The 14,871-nt window shown below is 45.0% G+C and overlaps 1 protein-coding gene across 3 annotated transcripts in view; it reads left to right on the top strand.

The window, feature by feature from the left end:
* The window catches only part of P2RY6 (pyrimidinergic receptor P2Y6), a 142,399-nt gene that overhangs the window by 123,036 nt on the left and 4,492 nt on the right, over positions 1–14,871 (top strand). The window contains exon 1 of one of the 3 annotated variants that reach the window (XM_073661291.1): positions 5,279–5,571. The exons of the other annotated variants lie outside the window; for them this stretch is intronic. The gene's annotated coding sequence lies outside the window, so the exon portion shown is untranslated. Of the gene's footprint in view, positions 1–5,278; positions 5,572–14,871 lie in introns of those variants that run through there. 3 annotated transcript variants of the gene reach the window in all.

Here is a 14,871-nt window from a genome sequence, read left to right as displayed (position 1 = left end):
CATGCGGACCATATTTTCCCAAAAGTTCTCTCTCCATGCCTCCGCCTGTAAATGCTTTCCTCTAAATGCATTACCGTACGTGTCTGAGCAATAAATTCCCTCCTAGTGGGGGGTTCCGAATCTGTCCATTTTCGTGCTATTAGTTTGCGTGCCACATATAGCAATCGCGCTATCGCCACTTTGTAATGTTCTGAGACAGGTATTCCATCCACCTCCCCCAAAACACACAGCACCGGGTTTCTGTCAATTGTACATGTATAAGCCCTCTCAATTTTGTTAACAACGACCAACCAATAAGCCACTAGCCGCGGGCATGACCATAGCATGTGTAGCAGTCCGGCCTGGTCCGTGCCACATCTAGGGCAACTGGAATCTCCCCTCAAGCCCGCCTTGTACAGGCGCAGCGGTGTTTTGTATGTCCTATGTATTATGTATAATTGGGAGATCCGTGCCTGCTCGCTTAGAGAGATCTTCGGGACATATTCTAGAATTGCCTCCCATTGTTCTGTTGTGAGGGTACCCACCTCCCTTTCCCATTTACTCTTTGCAATGAAGTGATTTCCCCCCAGATAGGAGTGCAGTAGGTCATGATATAAGCTCGATATGACTCCCCTCGTCCCTCCCTTCATACACACAGAGTCTAGTACAATGTCACCCTGAACCGTCATGGCTCCCAATCCACACTGTGCCCTCCAAGCATGTCGAAGCGTATAGTATTGAAATCCCCATACCAAAGGCAAATCAAATTCTTCTCTCAATTTCTCAAAGGTCTTCAGGTCCGTTCCACTCTGCAGCTGGCACACATATCTCACTCCTTGCGCCTTCCAATTGCCCATTTGACACAGCTTATTAAGTTCCGGCAGATGTTCATTGCCCAACACCGGTGAGTACTTAGTCAGCCCGTCCACCCCCCTGATCTTTTTAATAGTGTCCCATACCTTCTGAGTCAAGCCTAAGGTAGGATATATTGCTCCCAATTTCTTAAAGGTACCATCCTCTAACGCCTGGACCAGTGGGCGTCTCCCCGACACATGTACCAGCACCCGGCAAGCTGCCCCTCCACAATCGGGTTCTCTCCATCCCCTGACATGCTGGCCTTGTACTGCCAAGAAATAGACCCAGGGATTGGGAGCGGCCAATCCTCCCTCCTCCTTCCCATTTTGCAGCGTTCCCAATTTAATCCTTGCCTGCCTCTTGCCCCATATCAAGGATCTGAAGATAGAATCAATACCCTGAAACCGTTTTTTTGGTAGCCATATCGGTGAGTTGTGCAAAACGTACATTAGTTGTGGCATAAGGACCATCTTAATCAGGTTAGTTCTACCCGTCACCGTCAAAGCCAATTGGCACCATGCGCCTATTTTCTTTTTAAATTTCTCTAGCAGAGGAACTAAATTCAGATCCGTGAATCGTGTCAATGGAAGCGCCACCCATATCCCAAGGTATTTAAATTGTGAAACCAGCTGGAGCTGCTTCCCCCTCTCATCTATCTCCTCCGCTTTTATTGGTCTATCTACAGCCATGACATAAGACTTGTGCCAGTTTATCTCCAGTCCCGAAATGCTCCCAAAGTGTTTAATTACATCCATCGTGCACCCCAATGTCTCTCCTGCATTTTCCAGAAATAACAGGATGTCATCGGCATACAGTGATATTTTTTCTTCCAGCCTCCCAAATTTAAATCCGACCACTCCTCTCTCAGCTCTTATTTTGGCCGCCAGGGGCTCCACAGCCACCGCAAACAATAGCGGGGACAGCGGGCACCCCTGCCTTGTGCCCCTATGTAAGTCAAACATCCCGGACCGTTCACCATTCACCTTAATTACCGCCCTTGGGGATGAGTACAATAACTTCACCCAGGCCATGAATGCGGGGCCAAATCCCTTTATTTCCATGATTTTCCATAAATATTTCCATTCCACGCTATCAAATGCTTTTCTAGCGTCCAATGACATCACTATTCTCCCGCCACCATTATCAGCAGGCAGCTGCATATTAAGAAATAATCTTCAGGGGACAGTATTCTAGTAGTTATATTCTTGTACATAGGGGGCAGTATTATAGTAGTTATATTCTTGTACATAGGGGGCAGTATTATAGTAGTTATATTCTTGTACATAGGAGCAGTATTATAGTAGTTATATTCTTGTACATAGGAGCAGTATTATAGTAGTTATATTCTTGTACATAGGGAGCAGTATTATAGTAGTTATATTCTTGTACATAGGAGCAGTATTATAGTAGTTATATTCTTGTACATAGGGGCAGTATTATAGTAGTTATATTCTTGTACTTAGGGGGCAGTATTATAGTAGCTTTATTCTTGTACTTAGGGGCCAGTATTATAGTAGTATATTCTTGTAAATAGGAGCAGTATTATAGTAGTAATATTCTTGTACATAGCGGCAGTATTATAGTAGTAATATCCTTGTACATAGGGGTAGTATTATAGTAGTTATATTCTTGTAAATAGGAGCAGTATTATAGTAGTTATATTCTTGTGCATATGGGCAGTATTATAGTAGTTATATTCTTGTGCATATGGGCAGTATTATAGTAGTTATATTCTTGTAAATAGGAGCAGTATTATAGTAGTAATATTCTTGTACATAGGGGCAGTATTATAGTAGTTATATTCTTGTATATAGGAGCAGTATTAAAGTAGTAATATTCTTGTACATAGGGGCAGTATTATAGTAGCTTTATTCTTGTACTTAGGGGCCAGTATTATAGTGGTATATTCTTGTAAATAGGAGCAGTATTATAGTAGTTATATTCTTGTACATAGGGAGCAGTATTATAGTAGTTATATTCTTGTACATAGGAGCAGTATTATAGTAGTTATATTCTTGCACATAGGAGCAGTATTATAGTAGTTATATTCTTGTACATAGGGGCAGTATTATAGTAGTTATATTCTTGTACATAGGGGGCACTATTATAGTAGTTATATTCTTGTACATAGAGGGCAGTATTATAGTAGTTATATTCTTGTACATAGGGGCAGTATTATAGTAGTTATATTCTTGTACATAGGGGGCAGTATTATAATAGTTATATTCTTGTACATAGGAGCAGTATTATAGTAGTTATATTTTTGTACATAGGGGCAGTATTATAGTAGTTATATTCTTGTACATAGGGGGCAGTATTATAGTAGTTATATTCTTGTACATAGGGAGCAGTATTATAGTAGTTGTATTCTTGTACATAGGAGGCAGTATTATAGGAGTTATATTCTTGTACATAGGAGCAGTATTATAGTAGTTGTATTCTTGTACATAGGAGGCAGTATTATAGGAGTTATATTTTACATTGGAGCAGTATTATAGTAGTTGTATTCTTGTACATAGGAGGCAGTATTATAGTAGTTATATTCTTGTACATAGGAGCAGTATTATAGTAGTTATATTCTTGTACATTGGAGCAGTATTATAGTAGTTATATTCTTGCACATAGGAGCAGTATTATAGTAGTTATATTCTTGTACATAGGAGGCAGTATTATAGGAGTTATATTCTTGTACATAGGAGCAGTATTATAGTAGTTATATTCTTGTACATAGGAGCAGTATTATAGTAGTTATATTCTTGTACATAGGGCGCAGTATTATAGGAGTTATATTCTTTTACATAGGAGCAGTATTACACCAATAATGAAAATAATCTTTCACTATAAAGCTCAGATATACAAACAAACTCAAGCGTTTCTGTATAACAAACCAATTAACAATTCAGACATTAGGAGTGAAGGTCATTTTCAATCTGTATGAAATAGGGATGAAACAGGTAATAAGAGTTATGTTCAGCATATTTTATAAGAACAGGATAATTCACATAAAGCCATTACCAGCTAGTGTCTGTGTGTGAACAGTGCATGGAGCGTGGTGGAAACTGCTTGAAGGGGTGAGGTTCAGGGGAGTAATGTAGAGGGGCCAGAGTCCTGTTTTCTGTTTTTGCTACTTTTACATTATCATATAAATAATAATGTATCAGATTTTGTGATCTTCTCACACAGAAACTCTAGAAGCTGAATACTTGGCTCCGGGGTTTTTACATTGGCGAAGCTCGGACAGTTTGGGGGGCTGAGTATTAACCACCTTCATGTGTTGTCAATGGGATGTTTTACTGCGATCAGAGCCAAAGAGAGGTCCAAAAAAATGGCTGTAAGGAGTCAATGAATGTAGAATGACTGGCACAGCGGCATTGCCAGAAGTAGCTTTTGAAAAGACAATACCACCACAATAAATCGATAGCAAAGCATTTATTCAACGGAGTTAAAAGGGCATGTTCCCCTATAAAAATAGAGAATCGCAAATATTAACCCTTGAGTCAGTTTTTTCTATGGAAGTTTGGTGTGAGATCATACGACGGACATTTCAGCGTTTTCCTTGGTCATCACAAAAGTTTCCTACAGCCCTGAACAACAAATTTGCCCCATTAATCAGTACAGACGCGCTGGTGGGGCCCCTCCTATTATATTTACATCTTCATATTTTTACATTGAGTTCTTATGGGGTAAATGGGATTAAGGAGTTAATATCTAATGTCACTAGTCGCTTAGAAAGTTTTGGGGTGAATAGTAATACCGGTGGTGGTGTAAAACTTTAAAGGGTTATTCTATAAAGCAAGTTTTTCCCCTTCTCCCATGACAGCACCACCTGAGAGAGGGTATCCGCCCACCAAGGAAACCTACTGAATAAAAAGCGGTATCTCTCTTCCGCATCAGTTTTGGTTCCTGTCCTTGATGGGAGCCTCTGTAGGTGGTGCCTCGCATACCTGATCGTGGGTCTGGAGCGTGGATCCCGGGATCGATGCGGCCCGGAGGCCGTGAAGAGGCAGCAGATGGGACCTCTGTTTTCAGCCCCAGCTTGCTGGCACCTGGGTCTGCGTGTGGTGGGGGCGCCTTCCGGGGTACTCTCCCGCGTGCGCCGGGTCCTGCTGCTGGGGCTGCGCACGCGCGAGGGTCCATGGCTGAGCGCGCCGGCAGGCAAGCCTTCCGGGTCTGCGCACGTGCAGGATCGCGTTGCGCCCTGTGACGTAGCGCGCCGTAAGTCCGGGCTGCGCCCTGGCACGTGTGCGCCGGAAGCCCAGGTCTGCGCATGTGCGGGGTGCGATTCAGCATGACGCATCCCCGTTCGCAAGCACGCCGGGAGCTGCTGAGTCTGCACAAGCGCAGCAGGGATCCTGCGGTGAAGCGCGCCAGCTGGCTGATATATAAATAAAAAAAAATAAGGTGGAGTCCCCATATGCTTTATAAAGATGGGAAGCTGACAAGATAGCGTTGTCTGCATCCCCTTCATCATGAGTAAAGAGCCGCTGTCAACGCCGCAGCAGGAAGAACAGCAGCAGCCACAGCCGCCTAAGCAGCGTAAACAGCTCAAGCAGAATGTAAAACAACCTGAGCAACGTCGGGAGTCTTCCCATCTTCAGAGCAACAGCAGTGGGGGCCGTACGAGTGCCGGCAGAACCGGTCAGAAAAAATCATCTCGAGAGTCCACCTCTGCCAGATGGGATCGTTCATGTGAACGGCAACCACCACCTCCGGTACCCTGGTCTGAACGGCAGTGTGGTGAGTGATCTTCGTGGAAGTTCACCTTAGTAATATGCTCTTCTCTGTTTTTTATCTTTTTTTCTCTTTTCGTTTCTTTCTGGGGTAGGAACCTAAAAAGAGTAGTTCTAAAAATAACAATAAAGAATATGTGTTATGTAAAGTTAGCCTTCCCAGCTCCTTCGCTAAGAACCTTTGCTCTGATTGTATCCAGAAAACTATAGCAGAGGAGTCCCCTAGCTTTTCTATGGGTATAAAAACCTTAATCCAGATGGAAGTCAGGGATTCCTTAAAGAACTTGACCTCACGTAAGAAGAGGAAGCAGAGACGAGTTACCTCTGACTCAGAAGAATCAGTTAGGCTGGCTACCAGGTCAGCAAACCTTTCCAATGCAGCCCATAGGGCATTATGGCTCAAGAGCTGGCCAGGGGATGTGCAGTCAAAATCAAAACTCTGCTCAATCCCATGTGAAGGAGACTTTCTTTTCGGAAAAGCCTTAGATGACATCCTGGATAAGGCCGTTGACAAGAAACACGGTTTTCCTAGTGTATCTGTTCCCCGGTATAAGACCTCCTTTAGGAAAAGGAAATATAATCGGAGCAAATTTTCCCGAGACCAAGGTAGTTGGAGAGACAAGAAGCCGAATAACAGAGGCTTCATGTTCGGGGGTCCATCCTCTGAGAGTAAAAAAGCCCCTAAATGACGGGCCTCCCCAGGTAGGAGGAAGGTTGTCACACTTCCTTCCCGCCTGGGAAAAGATCTCATCCACCGCTTGGATTTTAGGGATAATCGGAAAGGGGCTGAAGTTGGAATTCAAAACCATTCCCAGAGACACCGTCAGGATTTCAGCCCCCAGAGGCCTGAGAGAACAGATGGCCCTGCAGCAAGAAGTACTCACTCTGGTCGTGAAGGGGGTTTTAGTAGAAACACCATTACCCGAGCAAGGGAGAGGGTTTTACTCAACTCTCTTCCTAATAAAGAAACTGGATGGCTCCTTCAGAACCATTATCAACTTGAAAAAGCTGAACGACCATTTAATTTACAGGCCATTCAAGATGGAGTCAATAAGATCGGCCATAAATATGTTGTTTCTAGAGAGTTACATGTGCGTCCTCGATTTGAAGGACGCCTACTACCACGTCCCAATCTTTCCTGCACACCAACAGTATCTGAGGGTAGCTGTACATTTTGGCAAGCACATAAAGCATTTTCAGTTTGCAGCTCTACCCTTTGGCATCTCCATGGCTCGAAGGATTTTCACAAAGATTATCCTGGAAGTCACGGCACATCTAAGGGAGAAGGATATTCTAGTCATCTCTTACCTGGACGAATTTTTGGTGGTGGGTAGATCAAAAGAACTCTGTGCACTGGTTCTGGCGGAAGTCATGGCCAGTCTAAATGGTTTGGGATGGATCCTAAATTTAGAAAAATCGAAACTAGAACCAAAGAGGGTTCAGTCCTTTTTGGGTCTCATTTTAGACTCGGAGAACCAGACTTGTCTTCTGCCAGAGGACAAGAAATTGAGGATCAATTCCCTCATCTCACGCGTAATCAGCAATCCATCCATGACCCTGAGAAATGCAATGTCTCTATTGGGTACGATGACATCTTGTATCCCAGCAGTACAGTGGGCCCAGTTTCATTTCAGACATCTACAGCAAGAGGTCCTGACAGCGGACAAACAGCTCAGAGGTAACCTGGATGGAAGAATATCCCTTTCAAGTTCGGTAATCAACTCGCTGGATTGGTGGATGAATCCGGTAAATCTATCTCTGGCAGTTCCTTGGTCATTCCAGGTAACACATACAAGTACAACAGACGCAAGCGCAGAAGACTGGGGAGCTCACCTGAGAGACCATTCAATACAGGGCCTCTGGTCAGACAGCGAGACTGGTCTCTCCTCCAACATGAGGGAGCTGTTGGCAGTCAGAAACGCGGTAGTAGAGTTCAGTTCTCAACTTCGGGGTCAACACATCCGGATAATGTCGGACAACCGAACAACAGTCGCCTATATCAATCGTCAGGGGGAAACAAGATCCCTTCCTCTGATGTTAGTGACAAAACAGATCCTTCATTTTGCGGAGAATCATCTATTTACGCTATGCATTTGACGGCCTGGATTTTGAAAGGTCACTACTTAAAGGAGGGGTTTTCACCAGGTCTAGTCGCTACTCTACTGGCAAGTAGGAAGCCGGTGACTACTAGAATCTATGGCAGAACCTGGGCTAAATTTCTGTCTACCTTGGGTCATCCACCAAATGGAGGGTTCCTATTGGGGCCATCCTGGAGTTCCTTCAGAAGGGCTTAATCAAGGGGTTAGCCACCAGTACCCTTAAGGTACAAGTATCAGCTCTGGGGGCACTATATAATTGTGACTTGGCAGCAAATAGGTGGATCACTAGATTCATTAAAGCTTGCAGTAGATCTAGACCCATCCCTACTCCAAGGATGCCTCCATGGGACCTTTAATCTGGTTCTGAGGCGCTAACCAAGCCTCCCTTTGAGCCCTTAGAGAAGGTTTCGGAGAAAGTTCTCACCAACAGTCCTGCTGGTAGCTCTAACTTCAGCTCGTAGGGTTAGTGATCTGTACGCGTTATCAGTAAACCATCCGTTCACTCAAGTGTCTATGTCTATGGATAGAGTAACCTTAAGACCAGACCCAGCCTATCTTCCAAAAGTAGCCTCCAAATTCGATAGGACACAAGTAATTACTCTCCCTTCCTTCTATCCTGATCCTAGAGATTCTGAGGAACAAAGGCTTCACACTCTATGTAAAGAGGGTATTAGTCCAGTATTTGGAGGTGACAAAGGCCTGGAGGAAAAGTGACGCCTTAGTCATCTCATTTCAGGGGGCTAGGAAGGGGCTTAAGGTTACGAGGGGGACCATAGCTAGGTGGGTCAGGGACACCATTGGTTTAGCGTACTTCTCTAGCAATCTGCCAGTTCCAGAGAACCTGAAAGCCCACTCCACCAGGGCTGTAGCTGCTTCCTGGGCTGAGAAGGCGGATATGCCCATCGACATCATATGTAAGGCGGCAACTTGGTAAGCCCCTTCTACATTCTACAAGCATTACCGTCTTGGCCTTTCCTCTTCTACTGATCTGTCCTTTGGGAGAAAGGTGTTGCAAGAGGTGATCCCTCCCTCTGGTGTCTGATCTCTAAATCTCTCAGGTGGTGCTGTCATGGGAGAAGGGGAAAAGATCCTAGTTATTTACCGGTAATGGGATTTTACTGAGCCCATGACAGCACCCTATTAATTCTCTCCCCTCTATCACTTATGGTGTGCACTTCTAAGGGTGTTTTATAAAGAAATCTTTTGGTGGTCGTTGCGTACTAACCTATTTTTCGGAGGTCCTCTCATGCTCTGAAACAAAAACTGATGCGGAAGATAGGTACCGCCTTTTTATTTAGTAGGTTCCTGTCCTTGGTGGGCCGATACCCTCTCTCAGGTGGTGCTGTCATGGGCTCTGTAAAATCCCTTTACCGGTAAGTAACTAGGATCTATTCTCTATCCATAAGGGATTACTTTCTGGCTATTGAGGGTTCGGCCGCTGGTACCCCCAGACATCTCAAGGACAGGGCTCTGGAACCGGGAGAGCGGGGCTCTGCAGTTCTGTCTTCAATGGAGGGGAGATGTGACTGGTGAACCTCCGCTCCATTCATTGTCTATACTCTACTTTATCCGGCACTTCAATTCACAAAGAAAGTAGTGAAGGTGGAGAATACTCATCACCCTCCATTCGCTCTCCTGATTCCAGAGCTGTATTCTTGGGATCTTCTGGGGTCCCAGCGTGCAGACCTCCAGTGATCAGGATCTTATCCCCTGGTCAATGGATAGCAGGAAACATGTTTATTTGGGAATAACCCTTATTGAGGGCTATAACTAGATCCCTGGTGGTCTAGTGCAAAGAAATGGCTAACTTATGAGCTCCGATTGTCATGAGTGGTGGAGGAGTAAACCTGTCCATCCATGGTGACATCTGGAAAGCTTCTGTTACACACCTATTCCAGATCTGGTCTGTGCTCCTTCACTCCGGTCCGCTGAACTCTGTTGTGCTCCACGTCTGGCTTTGTAGGTGGCCCAGCGTGATCCCATGTGATCATCAGTCTGGGCCTATATAAGGGCTACCAAGACTCACACCTGCATCTTGGTATTAAATCTCTTAGTTTGTCAGTGCACCGCGACCTTCTCCTGGTCTCCCAGGCCGCTTGTGGCTTCCAGGACCTCATTAGGACTTATAGTTTGTCTCTGCTATATATCTTCCTGCGGCTTCCAGGATGTATCCTGTCCGCTTATGGCTTCCAGTAACTCTACTATGTGTCTGCAGTCTCCAGGACATCATCTGTCTGCCTGTGACTGCCAGCAACTCTGCTACCGGTCTGTGGTCTGCTGGATGTCTCCTGTCTACTTGCGGCTTCCCGTACCTCTGCTACCTGTCTGCAATCTCCCAGACATCTCTGGTCGGCCTGTAGCTTCCATTAACTCTGCTACCTGTGCGCAGTCTCCTAGACATCTCCAGTTGGCCTGGATCTTGCAGTAACTCTGCTACCTGTCCGCGAGCTCCCAGATGTCTTTCGTCTGCCTGCGGGTTCCCGTACCTCTATTGTCTGTCTGTGGTCTCCTGGACATTTTCGGTAGGCCTGTGGCTTTCAGTGCTTCTGCTACCTGTTTTCTGTTTCCAGTACCTCTGTGGTCTCCAGGACGTTCCCTCTCTGTCCGCTTGCGGCTTCCAGTAACTCTACAACGTGTCTGCGGTCTCCACGACATCATCTGTCTGTCTTCGATTGCCAGTAACTCTACCACCTGTCTGTGGTCTGCTGGATGTCTCCTGTCTGCTTGCAGCTTTCAGTAACCCTGCTACCTGTGCCTGGTCTCTAGGACATCTCTGGTTTTTCTGCGGGTTCCAGTCCCTCTACTGCCTGTCTGTGGTCTCCTGGACTTTTCTGGTCTGCCTGTGGCTTCCAGTTCCTCTCCTACCTGTTTTCCAGTACCTCTTTTGTCTGTCTGTAGTCTCCAGAACATTCCCTCTCTATCCGCTTGCGGCTTCCAGTAACTCTACAACGTGTCTACATCTCCACGACATCATCTGTCTGCTTGCAGCTTCCAGTAACTCTGCTATCTATCTGTGATCTCCTGGACGTCTCCAGTCTGCCTGCATCTTCAAGTAACCCTGCGCCTGTGCCCGGTCTCCAGGACATCTCCAGTCTGCTTGCGGCTTCCAGTAACTCTAATATCTGTCTGTGGTCTCCAGGACATCTCTGGTCTGTATACAGATTCCAGTACGTCTGCTACCTGTCTGTGGTCTCCTTGACATCTCCAGTTTGCCTGTGGCTTCCAGTGCCTCTGCTACCTGTTTGCAGTTTCCAGTACCTCTGCTGTCTGTCTGCGGTCGCCAGGACGTCCTCTGTCTGCCTGCAGCTTCCAATACCCATGCCACCTGTTTACCGTTTGCAATGCCCTCCTGCAGCACTAACACCTGTGGCCCATGTGCCCACCCAGACCTTTAGGCTTGGAGGGTCCACCTCACCTAATGAGCCCATAACAGATTCTTTCTCACCATCCAGCATCCTGTGGCTCTTTCTCTGCCTTCAGGATTTCTGTAAATATTCCCAAACCAACTCACCAACCCCCAAAAAATCCATGTATTATATAAAGGTATATAGTATAGAAGGGGGAGAGGAGGGAGATGCAGCTGCAGTATCTGTTCCTCTGTTTGAGACTCATTCTATTATAAACTGTCATGCTGCAAGAGGGAGATGGAAGCAGGGACCACGACATGGGGACTTGGGAGTTCTGAAAAAAGATATTAAAGCAGCTGAATACAACTTTGCATCAATAGTAGAGGGCGCCGCAATGACGGCTTTTTACTAGGGGGAAGTATCATAAAGGCATATGTGCATATAATAAAGGGGTGGGGGGAAATGAGCTGGGACCCCCATGATTAACATGAAAAGGCCATGTCCCATCTGAAGGAAACAAAATACCATAGTCACCCCTGAGAATATCACCCAAAACCATGAAAGGTGCAGATTGGTGGTAGTCGAGGGGCAGTATGGAGGGGCCTTGTGATCTATTCATAGTACATCTCCGCAGATGCATTAATCTGGACCATCCCTTTAATTAAGCACCAGCATGCACAATAGGGGAAGTGGTGCCATGTGCCATCTATACATACAAGGCATGACTATATACTGTAAGGGGTGCGGGGGAAGTGATACCGCGCATCTCAGCAGATGTAAATGTAAAAAATTCTGGTCATGGCGCACAATGAGGAAGCGGCACACGTGGCCCCTGCGGCACACCCAATCTCATATATACAGGGGCTGGTAAATAGTCACCCAATACCTGACAATGGAGGGGGTTATAGTACTATAAAAAAATGTATATGCCCCCTCCAGAGGCAAACTCATAGGTCTGCATTGGAGCTGTGAACACAAAACGACTACTTGCATAGATAACTCACACAGTATCTTATTTTAGATGCAGATTTGTTGTATTTCTGTTCACCAACTGCAAATGCCGGCAATAGTGAAATATTACAGGGGGAACGTATATTGAGTCCGGTGTTTCATATGCCAATTTTCATCTGAAGTCCTACTTAATAAACTTGTCAAATTCCCGGTCGTCCAAGAAATCAAATCAGTTTATAGTAAATTCATTGGGTCTAAAAAAGTCCCATAAATCCTGGGAGAGCAGCGTAAAACCCAAAACAACTGCAAATTACGGCGCAGGTCTGGCGCTCATTAGAATTGTTTTTCAATAGAAAACTTAAATAAAGTCTTTATTAATGTCCCGCAGGGCGCTTTAGAGGAATGGATAGTGGATACACATAGTGCTTTGGAAAAGTATTCACACCCGTGAGCTTTTCCATTTTTTTTTTCACCCACAAACAAATGTAGTTTATTGCCGTTTTATGTGATACGACATTAAGTAACGAGTATTTGTGACGTGTAAAGGAAATGATACAATGTTTCTAAATATTTTAACAATATAAATCTGAATATTGTTCCGTGCATTTGTATTCAGCCCCGGAGTCAGCACTTTGTAGGACCACCTTTCTCTGCAGTTACTGCTGCAGTCTTTTGGGGTCTGTCTCTCCACCTTTCTCGGCAGTCTTTTGGGGTCTGTCTCTTCCGCGTCTCCTGACTGTGATGTCTCAGGTCAGAAGGCGCGATGACGTCTTTCCAGCGAGCCCTCTGCTCAGCAGTCACATCGCAGAGAGCAGGAAGACGGCGACGCTGAGGGGTCCGGAGCAGTGGCAGCAGGAGGGGTGAGGTGAGTATTTTATTTTTTTATGTATGGAAGCATGGAGCAATATATGGGGGCATACAGCATGGAGCAATATATGGGGGTCATACAGCATGGAGCAATATATGGGGGTCATACAGCATGGAGCAATATATGGGGGCCATACAGCATGGAGCAATATATGGGGGCCATACAGCATGGAGCAATATATGGGGGCCATACAGCATGGAGCAATATATGGGGGCCATACAGCATGGAGCAATATATGGGGGCCATACAGCATGGAGCAATATATGGGGGCCATACAGCATGGAGCAATATATGGGGGCCATACATCATGGAGCAATATATGGGGGCCATACAGCATGGAGCAATATATGGGGGCCATATTACAGCATGGAGCAATATATGGGGGCCATACAGCATGGAGCAATATATGGGGGCCATATTACAGCATGGAGCAATATATGGGGGCCATACAGCATGGAGCAATATATGGGGGCCATACGGCATGGAGCAATATATGGGGGCCATACGGCATGGAGCAATATATGGGGGCCATACAGCATGGAGCAATATATGGAGGCCATACAGCATGGAGCAATATATGGGGGCCATACAGCATGGAGCAATATATGGGGGCCATACAGCATGGAGCAATATATGTGTTTCTTCTTGCTACTCTTCCATATAGGCCAGATTTGTGTAATATACGACTAATAGTTGTCCTGTGGACAGATTGTCCTCCCTGAGCTGTGGATCTGCAGCTCCTCCAGTGACCATGGACCTTTTGGTTGCTTCTGTAATTAGTGCTCTTCTTGCTTGGGATGTCAAGTTAGGTGGACGGCCATGTCTTGGTAGGTTTGCAGTTGTGCTGTACTCCTTCCATTTTTTGATGATGGATTGAACAGTGCTCCGTGGGACGTTCAGAGCTTCGGCTATTTTTTATAACCTAACCCTGCTTTATTCTTCTCCACAGCTTTATCCCTGACCTGTCTGGTGGGCTCCTTGGTTTTCAGCTTTATCCCTGACCTGTCTGGTGGGCTCCTTAGTTTTCAGCTTTATCCCTGACCTGTCTGGTGAGCTCCCTGGTTTTCATGATGCTGTTGGATCCCTAATGTTCTCACACAAAACCTCTGAGGCCTTCACAGAACAGCTGTTGTTATACTAAGAAGAAATCACACCCAGGTGGACGCAATGTACTAATTATGTGACTTCTGGGGGTGATTGGTCACTTAGGATTTTATTTAGAGCTATAAGACTACAGGGGGCTGAATACAAATGCTCGGCACAATCTTCATATTTATAATTTTAATCCCTTTACAACCCAAGGTGGTTTGCACGTTAATGTCTGGGCCAATTTTTACAATTCTGACCACTGTCACTTTATGAGGTAATTACTCTGGAACGCTTCAACGGATTCCGCTGATTCTGAGACTGTTTTTTCGTGACATATTGTACTTCATGATAGTGGTAACATTTCTTCGATATAACTTTTGTTTATTTGTGAAAAAAAAATGGAAATTTGGCGAAAATTTTGAAAATTTTGCAATTTTCAAAATTTTAATTTTTATGTCCTTAAATCAGAGAGATACAGTATGTCACACAAAATGGTTAATAAATAACATTTCCCACATGTCTACTTTACATCAGCACAATTTTGGAACCAACATTTTTTATTACTGCGGAGCTATAAGGGTTAAAAGTTGACCAGCGATTTCTCATTTTTCCAACAAAATTTACAAAACCATATTTTTAGGGACCACATCATATTTGAAGTCACTTTGAGGGGTCTTTATGACAGAAAATACCCCAAAGTGACACCATTCTAAAAACTGCACCCCTCAAGGTGCTCAAAACCACATTCAAGAACTTTATTAACCCTTCAGGTGCTTCACAGGAATTTTTGGAACGTGGATGAAAAAAATTAACATTTAACTTTTTTCACAAAAATGTTACTTTTGACCCAATTTTTTTTTTATTTTCGCAGGGGTAACAGGAAAAAATGGACCCCAAAATTTGTTGTGTAATTTCCCCTGGGCACACAGATACCCCATATGTGGGGAAAAAAC

The sequence above is a fragment of the Phyllobates terribilis genome, unplaced genomic scaffold (genome assembly GCF_046119375.1).
Source record: "Phyllobates terribilis strain yellow unplaced genomic scaffold, ASM4611937v1 Scaffold_2__4_contigs__length_985480577, whole genome shotgun sequence".
NCBI lineage: Eukaryota > Metazoa > Chordata > Amphibia > Anura > Dendrobatidae > Phyllobates > Phyllobates terribilis.
The sequence above is the reverse complement of the archived record's forward strand: the minus strand, read 5'-3'. Positions and strand labels throughout refer to the sequence as shown.